Source organism: Hermetia illucens, chromosome 1 (assembly GCF_905115235.1).
Source record: "Hermetia illucens chromosome 1, iHerIll2.2.curated.20191125, whole genome shotgun sequence".
Taxonomy (NCBI): Eukaryota; Metazoa; Arthropoda; class Insecta; order Diptera; family Stratiomyidae; genus Hermetia; species Hermetia illucens.
Window position 1 is genome coordinate 83,526,036 of NC_051849.1, and position 18,088 is coordinate 83,544,123.

The 18,088-nt window shown below is 40.7% G+C and overlaps 1 protein-coding gene across 4 annotated transcripts in view; it reads left to right on the top strand.

Moving 5' to 3' along the window:
* The first annotated feature begins 2,435 nt into the window (after nucleotides 1-2,435).
* Nucleotides 2,436-18,088, top strand: part of LOC119646703 (zwei Ig domain protein zig-8) — a 631,176-nt gene continuing 615,523 nt past the window's right edge. For 2 of the 4 annotated variants that reach the window (XM_038047277.1, XM_038047278.1), the window contains exon 1: nucleotides 2,438-3,406. The gene's annotated coding sequence lies outside the window, so the exon portion shown is untranslated. Of the gene's footprint in view, nucleotides 3,407-18,088 lie in introns of all 4 variants that reach the window. The other 2 variants (XM_038047280.1, XM_038047281.1) reach the window with 2 other exon arrangements.

Here is an 18,088-nt window from a genome sequence, read left to right on the forward strand (position 1 = left end):
TTTATCTTCTAGTGTCCAAAATCCATACCCGGGTTCTGTTCACCCAGCATGCGGATGATGTCCTCTGCCTTCCTTCGAGGGCCCGGTAACCAACATCCGGCATGTACTGTCCTGCGTAGCTCAACGTTCACAATAGTGAACTTGGGCCGATCGCCGCAACTCAAAGTTGGGATTACCTGCTGGAGTTACTTTAAAGCAAACTGGTCAGTGCACTCCAAACGGAGAAGCCCATCACAAAAACCTTGATTGTTAAATCGTTGCTTCGTTCCAGGCTCCAGTATTTTTTCCACAGGCATTCCCGGAGGATGGTAAATTGTCCCTCTGACATTTTGCCATCCTTGGAGGAAACTCCCACGGAAGCGGTCAGAAGAGAGGCTGCAGCTTGCGCATATGTCCTTTTCCTTCCCGCCTTCGTGTTCGTATTCCTGTGGGAGGGACCAGCTTCATTGAGATCTCTCTAGCTGATTTGATCACCTTGCGGCAGACCGGTCCTAATCCGCGCGAGACGCGTGGATGTAAGCTCTGCTGCGGAGCACAATAAAGCGTTGGCCACAGCAGCCGGGGTTTCCAGTTTATCCCCACCTTCCGCCGGAGATTCCGCTTCCTTGCGTCTGGTTTTCTGGACGTTACCGCGCCTAGTGATGCAGTCGCGCCCATGTCGTCATTCTCAAGGTGCTTCATTCACCTTCGCAGTACTCTCTTCTGCCGCCGGCTTGGGGCATTTCCAGGCTGATGGTGTCCGAGCCGCTTGGATCCATTTCCACATACTGACTTTAAACCAGTAGCGTCTATGTCACCATCTTCCCGTTCTTCCGTTCTTCCCGGTAAGAATTGAGGAGAAGGTTGTGACGGCAGGATTCAGCCTGTAGTCCCTCCTCCTTAGTGGCCGAAGTTCCCTTCTGCCGGACCTTCCTCTTCCGTTTGCGGGTAGATTTTGGCTGTAGTACCGCGGACGGGCCGGCCGTAGTCGGATTTTCAGTTTCTCGCAAGTTGAGAGTTTCCGTACTTTCCTTTCTGGCTAACTTCGCCGTAGGCATTAAATGCAAGCTATCCACTGAGTCGGAAAGCATGCCTTCTGCAGATTTATCTATAGGTGAGTATGAATGTGTTGAGGCCTCCAAAATCCGTGCCTCGGCTGCGACATGATTGCTCATGGTCGCGGGTGGATTCGAAGTCTATGACTTGTTACCACTTGGAGAGAGAGTATTCATATTTTGGACACCCTTAGTGTAGTAGTAAACTACTACAGGCTCCCCCACCACGACAAGGGGCTATCCAAGGGGGAGAGTACATCCCTTGTTAACTTAACTGTGTCAATTTGCCTCATACCCGTCAACCATTGCTTCTGGTTCCAGTTCGCTCCTGATAACACCACTCCTTTGTAAGTGAGCCATTTTGCTCCTCTGGGGGGTTGCATAGAAGACCCAATCCGTTCTCTTAGAATCCCGTTTATTTCGGAGTTGCTCTCAATGTCGAAACTGATGATTCTGTGATCCGACATAGGCGGCTCATCCGATAAATTCTAGATCCCCCCCGGCTTATTCAGTGTGAATTTTTTCCCTCTCTTTTGAAATAACATTCTTTAACCATTGCTTTGACCTACACTTCTCAACATATTTTTCGACTTATGTACATATGTAAATAGCCTGCCTAATTTCAGCGATAAACAGACTTGTGGACTGCTATGTTATCGTTGTCATTGAATAATGAATTTCTACCTTCGATGCGCGCAGCGTGGTTACTTTCTTTATCTAGATCTTACTATTGTATATAATTTTTATCTCTAGTCGTTGACAATTTAATTAATGTATAATTTGTTTGTTGGAGAATGGTATAATACTTATAAGTGTACTTTCGCTCTAAGCCGCGCGAACTGAAGAATTTTAATGAGGAAATTCAAGGAGGCTGTACAATATACCATTATTTTGATACCATCGTGGCATTTAGTATCTTGACATTGAAAATGGCTATTCAAAAAGATTACATCGTGTTCTAAAACATGTTTTAAGTAACTTTCCTGATAGTATCGAATAATCCTCCGATTTCGCACTTCTAAACCCCAAAATTGATCGTCCCATTGTCTTCTGCTTGCCCATTGTTCAGTAACTCTCTCCCACGATCGCATCATACATCATTTCCCTGCCTAATCAAAAGCTGTGTGGAAAGCCATCTTAAAGCACATTCACCTTGACTCGTATTTCCCACTTGTTCATTGCTCCTTGCAAGCTCTGCCGGTGAATCCTTTATTCGCGAAACTCATCGTTCTTTTCAACCCCAACCCATATGATGGGTGATTTTCCCAGTCAAGCACATACAGGATGAAAGCTTCGGTGTAGTAAATGCTTTCACTTAGTAGATGCCATCACATACTGCCAGGACTAAGGCTCAGGACGAAATAAGCTTTTTCGCTTGTCACATGCGCTCGCGTCCGTGTGCCCATGTAAACGCATATAGTCGGGCGTATACCAGTCAACAGCGAATTCTCATCTGGAAAACGACAACCTGACGCGTTCGCGAATTTTATACGGTGCGGCTGGCGCTAAGGGATATTACTGATGTCCTTTTGTGGAAAATTTTCACGTTACGGGAACGGTCTGAAAAACCAATCCAAATTCTAGAGAAACTGCGCGTTTAAAGTGGCTCAACAGAAAATACGTAGGAAGAGCTGACAGTGAAATCGGAGTTAAGACGGTACATGCAGTGTGTATCCCGATTATTTGCTGAGTCCTCTTATTTTTAGTTCTATTTATTTTGACCCGTTTCCTGCATTCAGATCTTGTGATAGTGTAATTGAGAGGCAAATACAGATGAATGTGCTTATCCACCGCCGCTGTGAATGTGATGTCACCCGAATTTAATGACATAAGTTTGTGTCCCGTCGATCGCTAAAATGCTACCCTTAGCAGGACATCCCCCGTCCGCCTCATCGGTCATTTAGTATCAATGTAAAATGCTAGTGGCCACCTAAAGGGCATCAAATAGTCCAAAACTTCGTCCTTTTAATATTATTAGTCACGGAGTTTCTCATTTCACTTGTAGCGAATTTTGTGTGGTGACACATATTTTTGGTGTCCGCGACGGCTTCAGTGGGACCTATGTCACGAAATACGATGACATGGAAGTGAATGTGGTCTAGGTTAATACTACAGTTGAAAGGACAATGTTTTAATTAGTGCGTATTTAGTGAATTCAAAGTTAGCACTTCTGTGCGATAAAGTTCGTTCGTGGCTCAAAGCAAGTGCTGGAAATTCGTCAGGTTCAAATTCAGTGTGGCTTCGCCGGTGACGATAGAATTGTTATTGCATCCAGCATTCTCTGCCTAGTTTTTGTGCTTGTGCAAGATCACGGAATCTCATTCACACGACATAGTTCCAGTGCTGACCTAGCTTTAAGGATTTTCAACGGTGTAAATATTTTACTATCTACCTACACACGCTATCTAGATACGAATGTTTTGCATAGAATATTTAGAGCGAACAGGGATGCTTGAAAGAAGTGAAATATGAAAATAGAATGAGAGTACAAATGGATGCTCGTATGTAGGCTTGTGTGAAATGCTTTTAGATTTGCGAGCGGCACCATACCTCAAATGGAATTTGGAATAGGCTCATATGTAAGGGAAGAGCCAGGTCAAGCTAAATTCGGGAAGACTCGCTGGGAAGAATTTTTTATGAGGCGCATTTACATTCAAGGATTTTAAAAATTGGGTGGTTCTGTAGACTTCAAGCAGCATTTTTGAATCGCTTAAACATGGCGTTTAAATACGCTCCGTTGCCCTTTTCCCTTTGAGTTAATGAAGTTTACTTCTTGATGTTAAAAATGAGGTTCATCTCCTTTATTTGTATTAAGCATGGAGACGAATTTTCAGTATTTAACGTAACGAAAATTGACTGAGTATAAATATATTATGACCCATATCCCCTACTTTTCTGAGGTTTAAGGAAGGGAACGTTAAGACGAGATAGAACTGCGAGAAAAAAATCAAACGATATAGAATGACAACAGTCCCTCAATAATATTAATGCAAATTAGGCCTGTAGTGAAAAATATTTACTCTTCCGTTTCCATTCATGTTTTTCAGATGGGGATTTATATCATTCTTTGCAAGGTAACCTAAAAACCTTCGACTAAAATAAACACCATTTATAGTAACGCTGAAGGCGAAGTACATTTTCCTTTCTAAGGCTGTGCTACAAGTTTCATCCCAGAGGCGCTGAAATGATGCACAGAGCCGAACATATTATAGGCCATGCTGTAAATTGTTCTACATAGACTTCAAAGCAGCACAGTGAAGGATCTAGAGTAGGCAGGCCAGGGAAGGCAATGCTCCAAGTCTGTTAATAAATTATATGGATATCCACATAATGTATTTTCTGCTATTTTGGTTAGAGACCGTCCCACAACGAAAATATTGTGCCAGGCTTGGAAGTATGCAAACGTATTTTGTGATAATAAAGCGCTTGTAAAAGGAACTGTATTATTTGAAGTACACGCTTGAAATGTGAACCATTTTTAAGCCTCGAAGTATTGTTATATTGCAATCGTATTGATCCTTCAATAATTAGGACCTTTTGGGCTTTGTATGTAATAAAGACAATCAAATCAGATACAAAGCAATTATTATTTTTAGGGCTGCAAATTTCATAGGTGACTTATCGCTTCCTATTGTTTTGCTACGAATAACAGCCAACTAATAGTTAGACTTGAGTGATAAATATATACAAAAGAGAGGATTTTCACATAATTTTCGTCACTATAATAAAGAAGCCAACATTCAGACCCTTACATTTCCACAGAGAGAAAATGTTTTACCTTTTCATGGCCTTCGAAGCCTTTTTCTGTCTAACACGGCTGGATTCTATCTTGAAACGAAAGCATGTAATCTAGCGTCTGTTTTCGCGAGAAACCAAAACCCCATTTAAATCAATTCAATGTATACGTATATGCTAACCTGCCAATTACAAGCAAATCACTCTCAAAAGGAAGGGTCTTGTGAGGATACAATAAATAAAAAGAACGAAGTTAGAAGTTTTGTTGCCGCAGTCAGGCTTTACTCTCCTTGTTTTCGTGGACATAATGTAGGGAATAAATATTATTTCGAAATAAATCGTGAATATAATTGTTTCTGTGAATCCAAATAGTTCTAATTGGAGATAAAGAAAAGCAACAAAAGATGCACAAAATTAAAATTATCAGTGCACACTCTATCTTATACTTACATTGGTCTATTCAGCAGGAATTGCAACTTATATACAGATCTTTTCAAAGCATTTGAGAAATTTCTCCATTTTACAATAAAAATCTGAAGCACTTAGTTGAAACCGAACGTACATTTGCTTGAAATAATAACAGGGCCATCTGTTACAAGATACCGGCGAGAGTTTTTTTAGATACCTCCAGGCTTTCAAAATGCTATTTAGATGCCATAAACAGGTGCAGGATAAATTAACACTGAAAGCAATCTACGTAGAAAGATTAAGAACTTATTTTCTAAGCCAAAAAGCCAAAACAGTTTTCTTCTAAGATATTCTGGAATGTGTTCGTTTAGTAGGACTTTCTAAATACTTGACAGGGGCCATCTAGCTTATCCGCTCCTGACGTATTATAAGATCCATCTGTGGTGGAAATTTTGGACTTCTGTTTTTGGTAAAAAAATATGGCCTGGGTTTTCATTTTATTCCTCATTTGTAGATATTTGCCCAATTAGGTGACATAACTTCGCAATTTAACCGTCACGACTTCTGCATATTTTGTAAAAAGTAGAGGAAAAAAATTCGTAAAACCTATATCTTGTTAATAAGTCGCAAGAGGCGAATTGAATTGCAGGCAGACAAGTTAAATAAGAAGGCAACCAACTACACCAAACGGTTCATCAACGTATGCTCAAAGTTTTGGAGCAGCGAATCAACAGCTGATGACTGGCACGATGGAAAAATTATTGGCCATCAGTTGCATTCTGTTCTCACCGACTTTAGAGTCGCCTATGATAGCATAGTCAGGAAAAATCTGTACACGGCCGTGGGAAAGTACGTTATCCCGGCCAAATTGATAACACTGACTAGATTGACCCTCATCAATGTGCAAGGCTTAATAAAAGCAGTAAGACCACTCTCGAGATCATTGACCATCAATAACGATCTAAGACCAATCTGTAAAACTCTTAGGCTCATTTCACACCTGTACGGTTTTGTTCAGTTCAGTTCATTTTAGGTTCAGATTAGGTTACTGCCGACGAGGGTGAAACGATGTTTAGGTTTCCATTCACCGTCTACTGGGCACCTAATTGAAACCGTATTGAACCGAATGCTCCTATGACACGGACAGATTTTATCAGGTTCCAATAGAGTTCTATATCGTGGGGAGGGAACAAACAAAAATCAAGGCTTTCACACAGGTTTTAGGATTCGACCAAAAAAACCGAATGGAGCCATATATGTGTGAAACGTCGCCAATGCCTATAGATTTCACAAATTTTACATACCTTTTCTTCTTTTGCCCAACTTCGCCAGTTCGTTTTTAAGATTTAGTGTAAAACAAAACCTTATTAAAATCGTTTTACTGTCTGTCTGTCACACGCATTTATCTCGGAGACGGTTATAGCAGTTAATACCGAATTTGGTGGAAAGATGGGAACTGTGAGCATTCACTTTTTTATTGCCGAGAACTTTTCCACCAATGTGGAAAACTTGGTTGAATATTTTTTTCAACTCGAAACGTGTATGAAGCAATAACATTGAAGCGAATTACGTACGGTAGTACTTTTATGTAGTATGCATTATCAAAATATTTTTTCATACTAAGTAGTATTTTCTTCAAAACGAATATTTCTTGGACCAGGTTTTTCTAAATGATTTTAACCTCAAATGTCATCCAGAAATCCAGATTTCCTGGCAATTTTGTAATGTCCGTCAGCCATGGAACCTACCTTTTTACCTTTTCCATAGCATATCTGGTCTTGTGTAAGACTCCAATGATCATGTGGAATACATGGTATTGGGTTCGTTATTTCAAAAGTGTTCCGAATTGGGTTCGTTGAAGTCTAACCTTATTTTCGACTTCATGTTTTGTCTTCTGCATGGATTCAGCTGAAAGCAATATTTTACGCTTGGCGGTTAAATAAATATTAACTAGAATGCTAATTTCCCGAGATATCATTGCGTTTCTTGTACAAATAACCACACAATTCTTCTGAATATGGTCAGAAGAAGGATGATGTCATAGTCAATTCTATCAACATAATTGTAGTGGTGACTTGGTGAAATTTCTGTCGTTCTTAAGCACATTTGAAGTAAATGCGCTACCTCTATAGGATCCCCGAACACCTTAGATTGTTTCAATTGCAACAGTTGCACTTATGGGATATAAGCCGAAGCACATAATTATCATTCCTTTAGGCAGTTCCAACTTCAAAATTCCACAGGAGAGGACTAAACTCTGCTGAACCTTCCAGGTTGTTCTATACGTCTTAGGTCCATTCTCTGAATCGTAACACAATAGCCTCTCCCGAACGAATTCTGCGCACCAGGTATTTGGGAGCGCCCAATTTGGCTAAACCCACAAAAATCTAATTGCATTTCACATCGAGAGTAACTCTCTGTCTGTCTGTTACACCCGGTTGATTTGGAAACAGTTGAAACAATTTTCAGAAAATTTTGTGCGAACGTGTGGTCTTTGAATCTCTTTATATATAGCAAACCATGCCATTTTACCTCGTGTTTAAGGTGGGGTTTTCCATATATACGGTGGTGTATTTTTTTTCACAGAATATTTACATACATCAAATGAAAGGTTGATTAGTACTTTTTGAAAGTGGTCTTGTTTCTGATATTTGGTGGAAGATAGGAAAATAAAGGCTCACAGTGTATGCCCTGAAAAGTGTAACATGTTTCGTTCTCATAACTTATCCAACCGAAACGTCTGGACAAATTCACAGTGGTGTCTTTATACAAAATTTAGGCCAACTATGTACAAATGGAAAAACGTGAGTAAGAAATTTCTCACAGGAGATGAACACAAAACGTTTGTACCCGAAGCGTCCAGCTTCTGGTTTTGTATATACAGTGGTGCCGGTCACTGTGTGCTCATTTTTTCACGAACGGTACACTATTTCTGTTTTTCGCCATCAAGCTGAGTGAGAATTGCCTTTAGCTACGTAATTGTCTGTCGATCGTTTTATGTTATACAAGCCAACATTTCTAAATCGGCAATATACATATATAATAGACCAGGTGTATAACTACTAACCAAGTAGATCTTTAGAAGTATTAATACGCATGTACTAAAACATGTCTTCCAGATATCATATTAAGACCACCACGATAAATCACGTGATTATGGGAAAATCCGTTCTTCAAGTCTATAATAAAAAAAATTCAACACCTTTGTAACGCGCTCGGTTTGTGACCGACTCTACGAGTGATAATGAAGAAACGGGGTCTTATCAACTAATTTAATGTTAACTACTGTCTCATCCTTTAATAAGGTTTTCTTTTTTATTCCAGCGTCCATCATAGTTTCCGGGCGATATGCCTCATTCATGTTTAAATCCTCATCCTGACACTTTTGATGGATGTGCAAGAACTTAGTTTTCATATATTATTCTGCCCTGTTTCCGATTAGTTCCTGTTTTATTCAGTTCTTTGAAGAATGCTACAACTTACTGAAGACGAAAAACTCCGTTCGAAGAAATGCTATAGCATTTTTTGACCCTATTTTTACGTATTTACCCGTAAATGTAAATTACCTTTTGATCACCCCTTCGAACTGTCTTTCTTTCAGGAACATTTGACTACGAGTTGTATTATTACATAACGTTAGATGCACTTTATGCACCTTCCAATTTCGGAGTACTCCGCACTAGGTGCATCATGGTGGTACCCTTAACTTGACTATTTTTATAGTTGATTCAGGCTTTTGGACTGACTCTGTGTGTTAAAAATGTCTTGTTCCTTACAAAATTGCCTTGTTTAGTATAATAGATCGTCTAGGATTCACTAAATAATTATGCCATGAGTATCGGGAAAGCTCAAGTCGTTACAGTGCTGGGCTGCCGTAGCCGGAGGTCGCGGTTCAAATCCCACTGATGGCAGAGGGATTTGCTATCGTGATTGAATGTCGGACACCAGTCGACCCAGCTATGAATGGGTACCTTAGTCAAATCAGGGTAATAATCTCGGTTAGCAATTTCCTTGAAATCGTCATTCTATCGTCTCACATTCCTGCATGTGTTAATCCGAATGAAACTCTCGAGAAATTTCCTGACGTCTCTGTATATCAACCGTGCTCTGGCGGGGTTTGTCGTAGACCTCCTCACCATATGATAGGTGAGCCACACACATCACAGTCGCATCGTAGTCACCTATGTCGTTAGTTTGCTTTTGACCTGCAACGTCCTCATCATATCGACCACCAGGAAAATTTTCTTATATTAATTCTAAGTTATCCTAGGTCCACGTGAAGGCAGGCTATATATACATTTAAATATGTCTTAGATATATTACTATATATGATCGTTGCTATATTTACTTACTTTCTTACGAAAACGGTCTTTGTTCAATCTATAATTTGTTTCTTGGAGGACCCAAAATCCAAGTGAAGATTGTCTTCACGAAGATAATCTTTATATTTAGCTTGAAGCTGCTTTTCGGTGAAGTATGTGAATAATGGAAATACATCTCTTAGTGGAAAGAAGAAAAGAAATGAATACATCAGAATCTATTGACAAGAAGACCTATTTTGAGAAGTTGGAAAGCTGGGAATTGGACTCATTTTCAACAGTATTACGGTAATCCGACTCTCCCGGTACAATTTTGGCAATTTCCGAACTCAGCAGCCTGATACTCATTCGAACGAACAAATTATTCGTGGAAAATAGAAGATGAATAATAGAATTAGAATGGTGTAATTGAAATGACAGTGATAACGGATGCTTTGTTCTGTTATAAATTTCGGATAGGAATCAGCATCAGAGTACCGCAAAAATTCATTTTAAAAGAATAAGGTGTCCTTAGCAGCAATCCCAGCTCTGCTCAAAGACCACTAACTTTTTAAGAGCATTTAAATTGAAAGCCTTAATTATACCAGCTTTGATTGGTATATTTTCCCATGTTAGTTCCCGAAATTTATTCAGAAAGTTCTTAAATTAAAGATTTTTCATCAAAATCGATATTATCCTCTTCGGAAGAATCCCCATCGACTGCAACGCACTCACGCTAGCACTTCAACCAGTCCTCGAAATATTTTTTATGCTCTGTCTGGTATGCCTATCGGAGCCACTTTAAAGTATTCGCTTACATATTCTTGGCTGCTGAAATGCGTTCTCTATAATGTTTTTGACCCGTTTGAAAAGAAAGTAACAACGGTGAATGAGATCAGGTGAATTTAGTGGCTGTCGGATTATATTCGTTATAGATTACCAAATCACAGATAATGATGGGTTTCTCTGACGGCCCTTTGCAGTGGTCACTGGAATATTTACTCACAAATCCCTTTGTTTTTGGCGAATCGCTTCGGAAAAAAATATAATGCCAAAAAAGCACTTTCGTTCCCTTTGTTACCTTTTTGACAAAATTCATGATGCATAGCACCTATGTAGTCGATGAAAACCGCGAGAATCGCCTTTTATTTCAATTGAAGAGTACGTGCGTAGGTTTTTCATATTGACTCATTCGTAGCACTCTATTCACACGACTGATGCCCGGATTATATGCCGCACTTATAAACCCACGTCTCATCATGAATGTTGGGACGAATTCAACCATGAAGGCATGATGAAATTTAATACAAACTAAATGCTGCAAATCTGCTTCCACTGTAAAAATTTGAAAACAGAAACATTGATAGCTGTACTCAATATGATGTCATTTTTACAGTTGCTGAGTTGTGATGCTGAACTTTAGAAAATGTCAGTAGCAGTTGCGGCAACATAACAAATCAAACGGAACCTCAATCTGGAACGGCACATGCTGGTAATTCTTACAACTTTTGAATTAACAAACGCATTTGGTCATGTGATTTGGGGCTTAAGAATACACTCAAAGTCTACCCTGCCCTGTCGTAAGAGGCAACTAAAGGTACAACCCCATCTACGCTATGCGACGCGACGCATCCCAAACTGCACTGCCTGTCAAAGTATGTTTTTATGGTTTTGTAGCCAGTAATACACACTTGAGCGAGTTGACTGCTACGATTTTTCAGTTTTGATTTATATCAATCTGTTAAAATGTCAAAACATGCAGTTGTTTACCATTGGTTGCCGCGTTAGTGCAATAAAGACATGGGACGTCGCGGTAGTTGTGCTGAATGTAGTGTCGCGTCGCGTAGCGTAAATAGGGTCGTGCCTTAAAAGATAACGGTAGCGAAGGTCCTCCGAATGCTCACTTTCTACAACTTAGAAGAATTCCTTTCACTTTTTTAGCTACTGAAAAGTGCGCTCTCTTTTTCTGAGAGCCCGTTTCTGACAGACTTCTGACTGCAAGATTCCGACCCATGTAAACAAGCATCGCAATTGCTACGCACCCAGAGAGACTTCCGATATATCGGAGAAGGATGCTTTCTACGAGCAATTAAACTCAGTTTAGGGGAGGCCTCCTAACGGTCACATTGTAGTCGTGATGGTCCAAGGTGGGATCTGACAACACCTTACTCGGACATGTGATGGGGAAGCATGGCCCTGCCGGCCTTAATGGTAATGGTGGCAAGTTTATGCAACTTTCACTGTCTTGTTATTGGTGGCAAATTGTTCAAACACTCTTTTTTCGCGTGCTACACAGGGCACGTCTGGAAGAGACAACCCAAGAACTGACTGACCTCGGACTCGTGGAAGCGGTTTGATGAATGGGAGGGGTGGAAGGCTCTATGAATAGTAGCAAGCGGTGGTATGGCAAATCCCAGGAAGTTCAGCGTAGTGTGCGCCGTGACAAGAAGGGAAATTGCTAAATATGCTACGGAGCACAATGATTTCAGAAGTGTATACCGCATCGCGAAAGAACTATTTCGATAGACCTGTGAAGGGCATTAATGGTCGACTTCTCATTCGAAATGATGAGCAACTGAAAAGGTGGAAAGAACGTTCCTCCTCTTTTCGATAAAATAACTAGTCGCCATAGTTCGCGGATATGGACTGTTCCTCCAACTAGAAGAAAAATCTTTTCGGTCATAAATGCCCTCGAACGGAGATCTTTGCCAGAGTATGGAAAAAAGGGATGATCTTTGAAATTCCAAAGAAGGGCAGCCGTTTTTGGTGTGAAAATTTAAATGATATCTGTGTGCTCCCTGCCATCAAAAAGATAATAGCTAAAATAATCCTAGAAGAGGTCTTTGCTTCACTTGCTTCACTTCTTCATCGATTTAGAGAAAGCTTTCGATTCCGTGAATAGGAAGTGTATCTGACGTGCTCTAGACAGGAGGAGCATTCCGGAGTAGCTAATAGTTGTTATCTGAGCGACGTATAACGTAACACGTGCTATGCCGACGTGAAATCTCGGAAGAATTTGAGGTCCGAAGGGAAGTCCACCAGGTGACTTTCTTCATGCTGCTTTGTCCAGAAGGCATGGAGGACGCCTTGACTACACTGATGTCATTATTTTGCTCTCTCGCCGTTCATGGATTTTGGCCAAAAACTCTGGATTTGGAAAGAGAGGCGAATAAAGCCCCACTGAAGATAAACACCAGGACTCGTTTGACGGGTCGTCGAACTCTTCCTATCTGCATTAATAGGCAGAACACCGAAGGCGTCAATCAATTTGTATATCTATGGAGCGTGGTTTCTGCTGACCGTGGCATCGAACTGGATGTTGTTCGCTTTCACTGCCTGGTCTAAAATCTGAAAGTGCAGTTATCTCAAGACCAAAGTCAAGTTGTTATATGCTAGTGTTCTTTTTGTGTTGCTATATGATACAAAGAAAGTGACCAGCACTCTTACCCTCAAGCTCAAAGCGTTCATTAACACCTGCCCACGCCATACCGATCACAGGTTGTCCACTTGTACGCACTATAATGGAAAGGTGAAAAAGACAGTGGATAGATCACACATTAAGGAGGGGCGCGGGATACGCCATGCGATGGAATCCACTCCCCCTAGGCCGACGCCTATAGGATATTTAGCGCAGAACAATAGTGAAGGAAAGCAGGCGTTTCTAGAAACCATGAGGCAACTGAAGGGCATTTCAGGGAACTGCGAACGATGGCATGTAGGTGCGGTTGAGCCGTTATACCCCACGGAAGAGAAAATGGCAACAATATAATAATAATAATCGTTGGTGCAACAATCCATATTGGATCAGAGCCTTGAAGTGTGTTAGAGCACTTCATTCAAGACCGTAATGGTACACTACAGAACACTGTAGGAGGCAATGTGCTCAGCATTACGCTCGCCCGAGATTATTACCCTAATTTGACTCAGGTACTCATTCACAGTTGAGTCAAATCACGATATAAATCCCACTGCCGCCAGCGAGATTTGAACCGCGACCTTCCGTACGGCAGCCTTGTGCTCTAACCACTCAGCTATCCGGACACGGCAAAAATATATTATTCACAAATTGGAATATCTCTGAAGTTTTGTTGGCGAAACGTTTATGCGAAACTCCAAAACGTGTAATGCTCAAGGCTCGGAGCGTACTAATATGTTAGAAGTCCGATCGATAAATTTTGTACAGCTTTCATAGATGATCAAATATAGTAATTTTATTATGTTTTTAACATGTTGATTCTCAGAGTGGCCCTCATCGCTTTTTATACTTCATTGAATATCCTAGAAACGAATGTTTGGCCATTTTACCACTTTAAGAGTCGGCGCACGCAGAATGAGTTCTTCGTTCTAATTTCTGCTTACAGAGTTCTGTGTTCTTTGTAATCTAGACTTTTGCGGCAGTCTGACGCGGGCAGTGTGCGTTGCTACATAAGAAAGCACAAGGAATGCAGAACTCTGCAGCGCTTCCTGGGTTCCCCTACTTGCCTCCAAGTTCCCGAAAGAGGAACAGAATTCCTAGGTCCAGTCACAATTTGTATATCCGGAGTGCTTGGATTCGGCTCTTCTGCAAACAAAAAGTATTTAATATGTTCTCGAAGTACGCATTGAATAAGCCTAATAATGGATGTTTTAAAGGACTTGGAAACAAGTAATTGGTTTTGAGGTACGCATTGAATAAGGTTAGTAATGGACGTTATAGAGGACTTGCAAACGAGTAATTAGTCTTATGTCTGGGGGGTTCTGTTCCGGTTTTTTTAGAGAGAAAATTGGGAATCCCTAATTTGAGGAATTGTGGAAATTCCTTTGGTCGACTTATGATCTGGTTTACACTATATTCCAAGCAATCTGTAGACTAGTGAACTTTTTGCTCCAGAAATTCTGTACCGACGTCCCTCCAGTTCTTAAAGCTGTTTATAGCTCGTCGAACCTCCTCTTCAGTAACATCTGCAACATTCGTGCCCGATATAGAGGCGTAGGGTACGCCGTAGTAAGTGGTAGACCCCCACAACATATTTTTTACCTGCCTGCTGGTATTGGCTGCGGTGATTGGTATCAGCCTAACATTTTTGTACCTCAAACAGTCGCGCGAATATTCCAAATGGATTTTTCATGATTAAAAGGAAAACATGAAAGCGAATCTTCTGGCCTTACAATCTGAGTCACAATACGCAAGTGGCTTTATTTTCAGTAGCGACATATGAGCTCACAATCAAGACGGAGTTGTTGAAGATTCAAAGGGCTTGGGAGAATTCCACCTAACTATTCGCAGTGCGGGGTGGTGTTGTAGCCCGATCGACTCGGCGATGACCTAAAGTCGAAGACACTCCTTGACGACGCCCAAGACTGAATTGGCGGGAGTGACCAATCGTACTGGTCGGAATACCGCTGCACAGTCACGTGTGCATATTATGCCCAAAGTTCGACAAGTCCTTGAGGCAACAGGGGTTGATATTCCTCTGTTCATTCCAAACATTGCATGGACAGTAAAGTCCTCTCCATAGGTTTTGGCGGAGCAGCTACGCAGCAGGCACTTTCTTGTCGTACCTAGACGTAGTTCCGTTCTAGGACAATGAAGCAGCGAATGAAGTAGCTTAGAAAGAAACAGATACGACACTCCATGGATCAGAACTATACTGAACAATCTGACCAGCAAGGGAAGAGTTAAGAGGCCTTATGGGAACATATAAAAGGACGCATTTGGAGCATTATTTTAACCATACCAGGAAGAGCCTTAAATCAAAGTGGCGATACTAACAGGCCATTACGGTCTAAATAAGCACCTAACAAGGCTGGGGCATCTGAGGAGATGGTCCGGTTATGTGCATAGGAGACTAATATTTGAAAACGTCCATACACGTTCTAAGACAAATTCCGATTTTAGGCAATCAGGAAACCTTAGCTGGAGGAATATGTAAAACCAGGTGTAATGCTCACATGGATCAACGTCTACACTTTTATGTAATAGTGCTGATTTATTAAGAAATAAGTATATACCTGTATTTTGTATATTCGCATACCTTTAAAGATGTACCCCGGCCAAGATGCAAGCGAACATTTTAATCCTTGCCTGCGAATCTAGCTTTGCAATTGATATTATTGAGAAATTTTCAAATATTTCAGCCAATTTGCAAAATAACTTCGGACAAATGCGAAAATATGAAGACCAAACAATGTCTCAACTTCTTGTGCAAATAGCAAAATACACATAAGGATTTATTCCATGCCATTACAAAGGTACTAGATTGTTAAAAAATAGCCAGCAAAACCCATTTTCCAACAATGTAGCAATGGGAACGTTAGCGACCAATTGGTATTTATTTTCCGTTTCAGTTTCGTTTGGTCTAGTTTCCCATGCGGCTGGTTGAAAAAAGGGGGTGGGATTACATTTTATGATGTCTTCCATGTAATTTCGTTCAACATGTAGCCTATATTATGCAGTTAAGGTGGTTTGGATGATGTTTGCAATATATGTATGTATATGATTATATTTATTATTTACTTGTGTATTAGCCATTTAGGCGAATGGGAAGATAACGTTACCTTCAATGGAGTTTCCTTAATGAAAAGGTATAAAAACTTTAAAAAACTAGAAATTGTTATCTTGCTACATTTTTCAAATAGAGATATGGTTTGCTTAATGTATGTATGTAAGACATAGCTCGTCAATCACGCATATCCGTCGCCGTTCGTATTTGCTACCATGTCCCTCAGTTCAACCCAGATTTTTCAAGAAGCTTGCATTCCTCTTCTACTGTTCTACGCCAAGCAGTTCTAGGGCGACCTAGTCGCCGACTATCATGGGGTAGTAGGTTCCATTGCATGGAACAACACAGAATTGGAATTCTCAATATCTCGGCACATCTATGTCCACCTCGTCCGTATTCCATGGAAGCTCTTCACCTTCTGGACTTCTTCCACCTTTTTAATCGCTCATTATCATGAATGGGAAGGCTACTGTTAACATTCTTCACAGGGCCATCGAAAGGCCGACGACCACAGTGAAGCTCTTTCCTGATGCGGTATACGGTGGAGAAATTGTAATTATTTACAGCACCTTTCGCTTGTCTCAACTTCTGGCGGAATTCCATATTACCATGGCATATGATATTTTCCAGTTTTCATACCTTTTTAAGATAACAGAGTTCCAGCGCATCGCACTAATTCCCGCTCGTAGCTTTACCTCTATGTTGCCGCAGTCAGTTCTTGTAACGTCCTTTTGAGCCGTGGCTGATGTCTTCATCCGGAAAGAAGGGTAATTTTGATGACGCCATAGTACAAATTCTCGAGCGCATGTACTTTTAGAGGATTATGCGATGTTCCCCTGTGAGCTAACCCAGTGTCACCACGCAAGGGAATGCATATCGTTGTATATCGTTGATATATAGCACTGCCCAGTTGGGGTTCCCCTAAACTTAAACGGAACATTTCAAGGTCAAAATCCTTTCAGAAACTGCCTAGTCATTAAGCCACGCCTTGTACTAGTCGGCAACAATACCCTAACACTAGATTTGCATCGGCTATCACTTGGCTTTTCAGGGTATAAAAATATAGCTTGACAAAACGAGAGTGGTACTACCATCTCACTTGACTCACTGCTATGATTTTCAACGGTCTCAAATTTGTATTCTTTTATATTCATTGTTTTTGATTGTCCAGTTCAATGGATGTTGTTGTTTTTGTTCTTGTTGGTGACATTGCCACCATGTAATTCGCGTTGCCATCATTAATTTGACGCCCAAAGCAATTTATTCATTCTGGTCTTTCCAATATGTTGACATCGGCATAGGCCAACGGTTGAGTGGATTTGAAAAAGACAGTTCCAGTAGCGTGATGAATCATTTTTTTGCATTATGGAGTCTGCTCTTGTCTCAAGCTTGCCATTCATGACCCAGCAACCTTTCATTCATTCCTGAACAGTCCACAGCCCATCCGGCGACCTGTTGGACTGAAAACCCTATTCATACGATCTAGCAGCTAGCGTATCCATCACGGCGCGTGTCCAGCAGAACACAGACGAAAGTATTCACATCATCCAGCAGCTAACGTGTCATAAAAGAATTGTTCCATACATTTACTAAGTAAGAGTACTCATGCGATAAAACAACAGGCGTTCCATGTCCACACACGGCATCGTAGATACCAGGAAACACTCACCCTGCCTTGAATTTCATGGCGGAAGAAAATTATTGCATATACAGGCCATTCCGCAAACCTCAGTGGACTTTATACAAGTATTTCGTTTTTTAATCTTCTTTCATCAATTCAAACTAATGAAAAATGAATGCATGTAACATTAGTATCGACAAATGCAACTATGTTACCATTCTTTTTGCATTCATTCATTAATCCAAGCGAATGATAAATCCACAGCTGAAAAAGGAACGACTTTGGCGCAACACAACTATCTTCGCGAAATTACAGATCTAATAAAAGTTTGCATTGCACTCTACGCATGTACCACTTTATATTTAAGTGTAATCTCGAGGTGTGCCTTTTCTAAGAGGACTTGTTAGCACTGATGAAATGAACAAGTAGTTCCCGAAACATCGGTACTAGTTTTAATTATTTTTACTTTAAACACACAATTATTTGCGGTAATTATGCTTGAATTCTTGG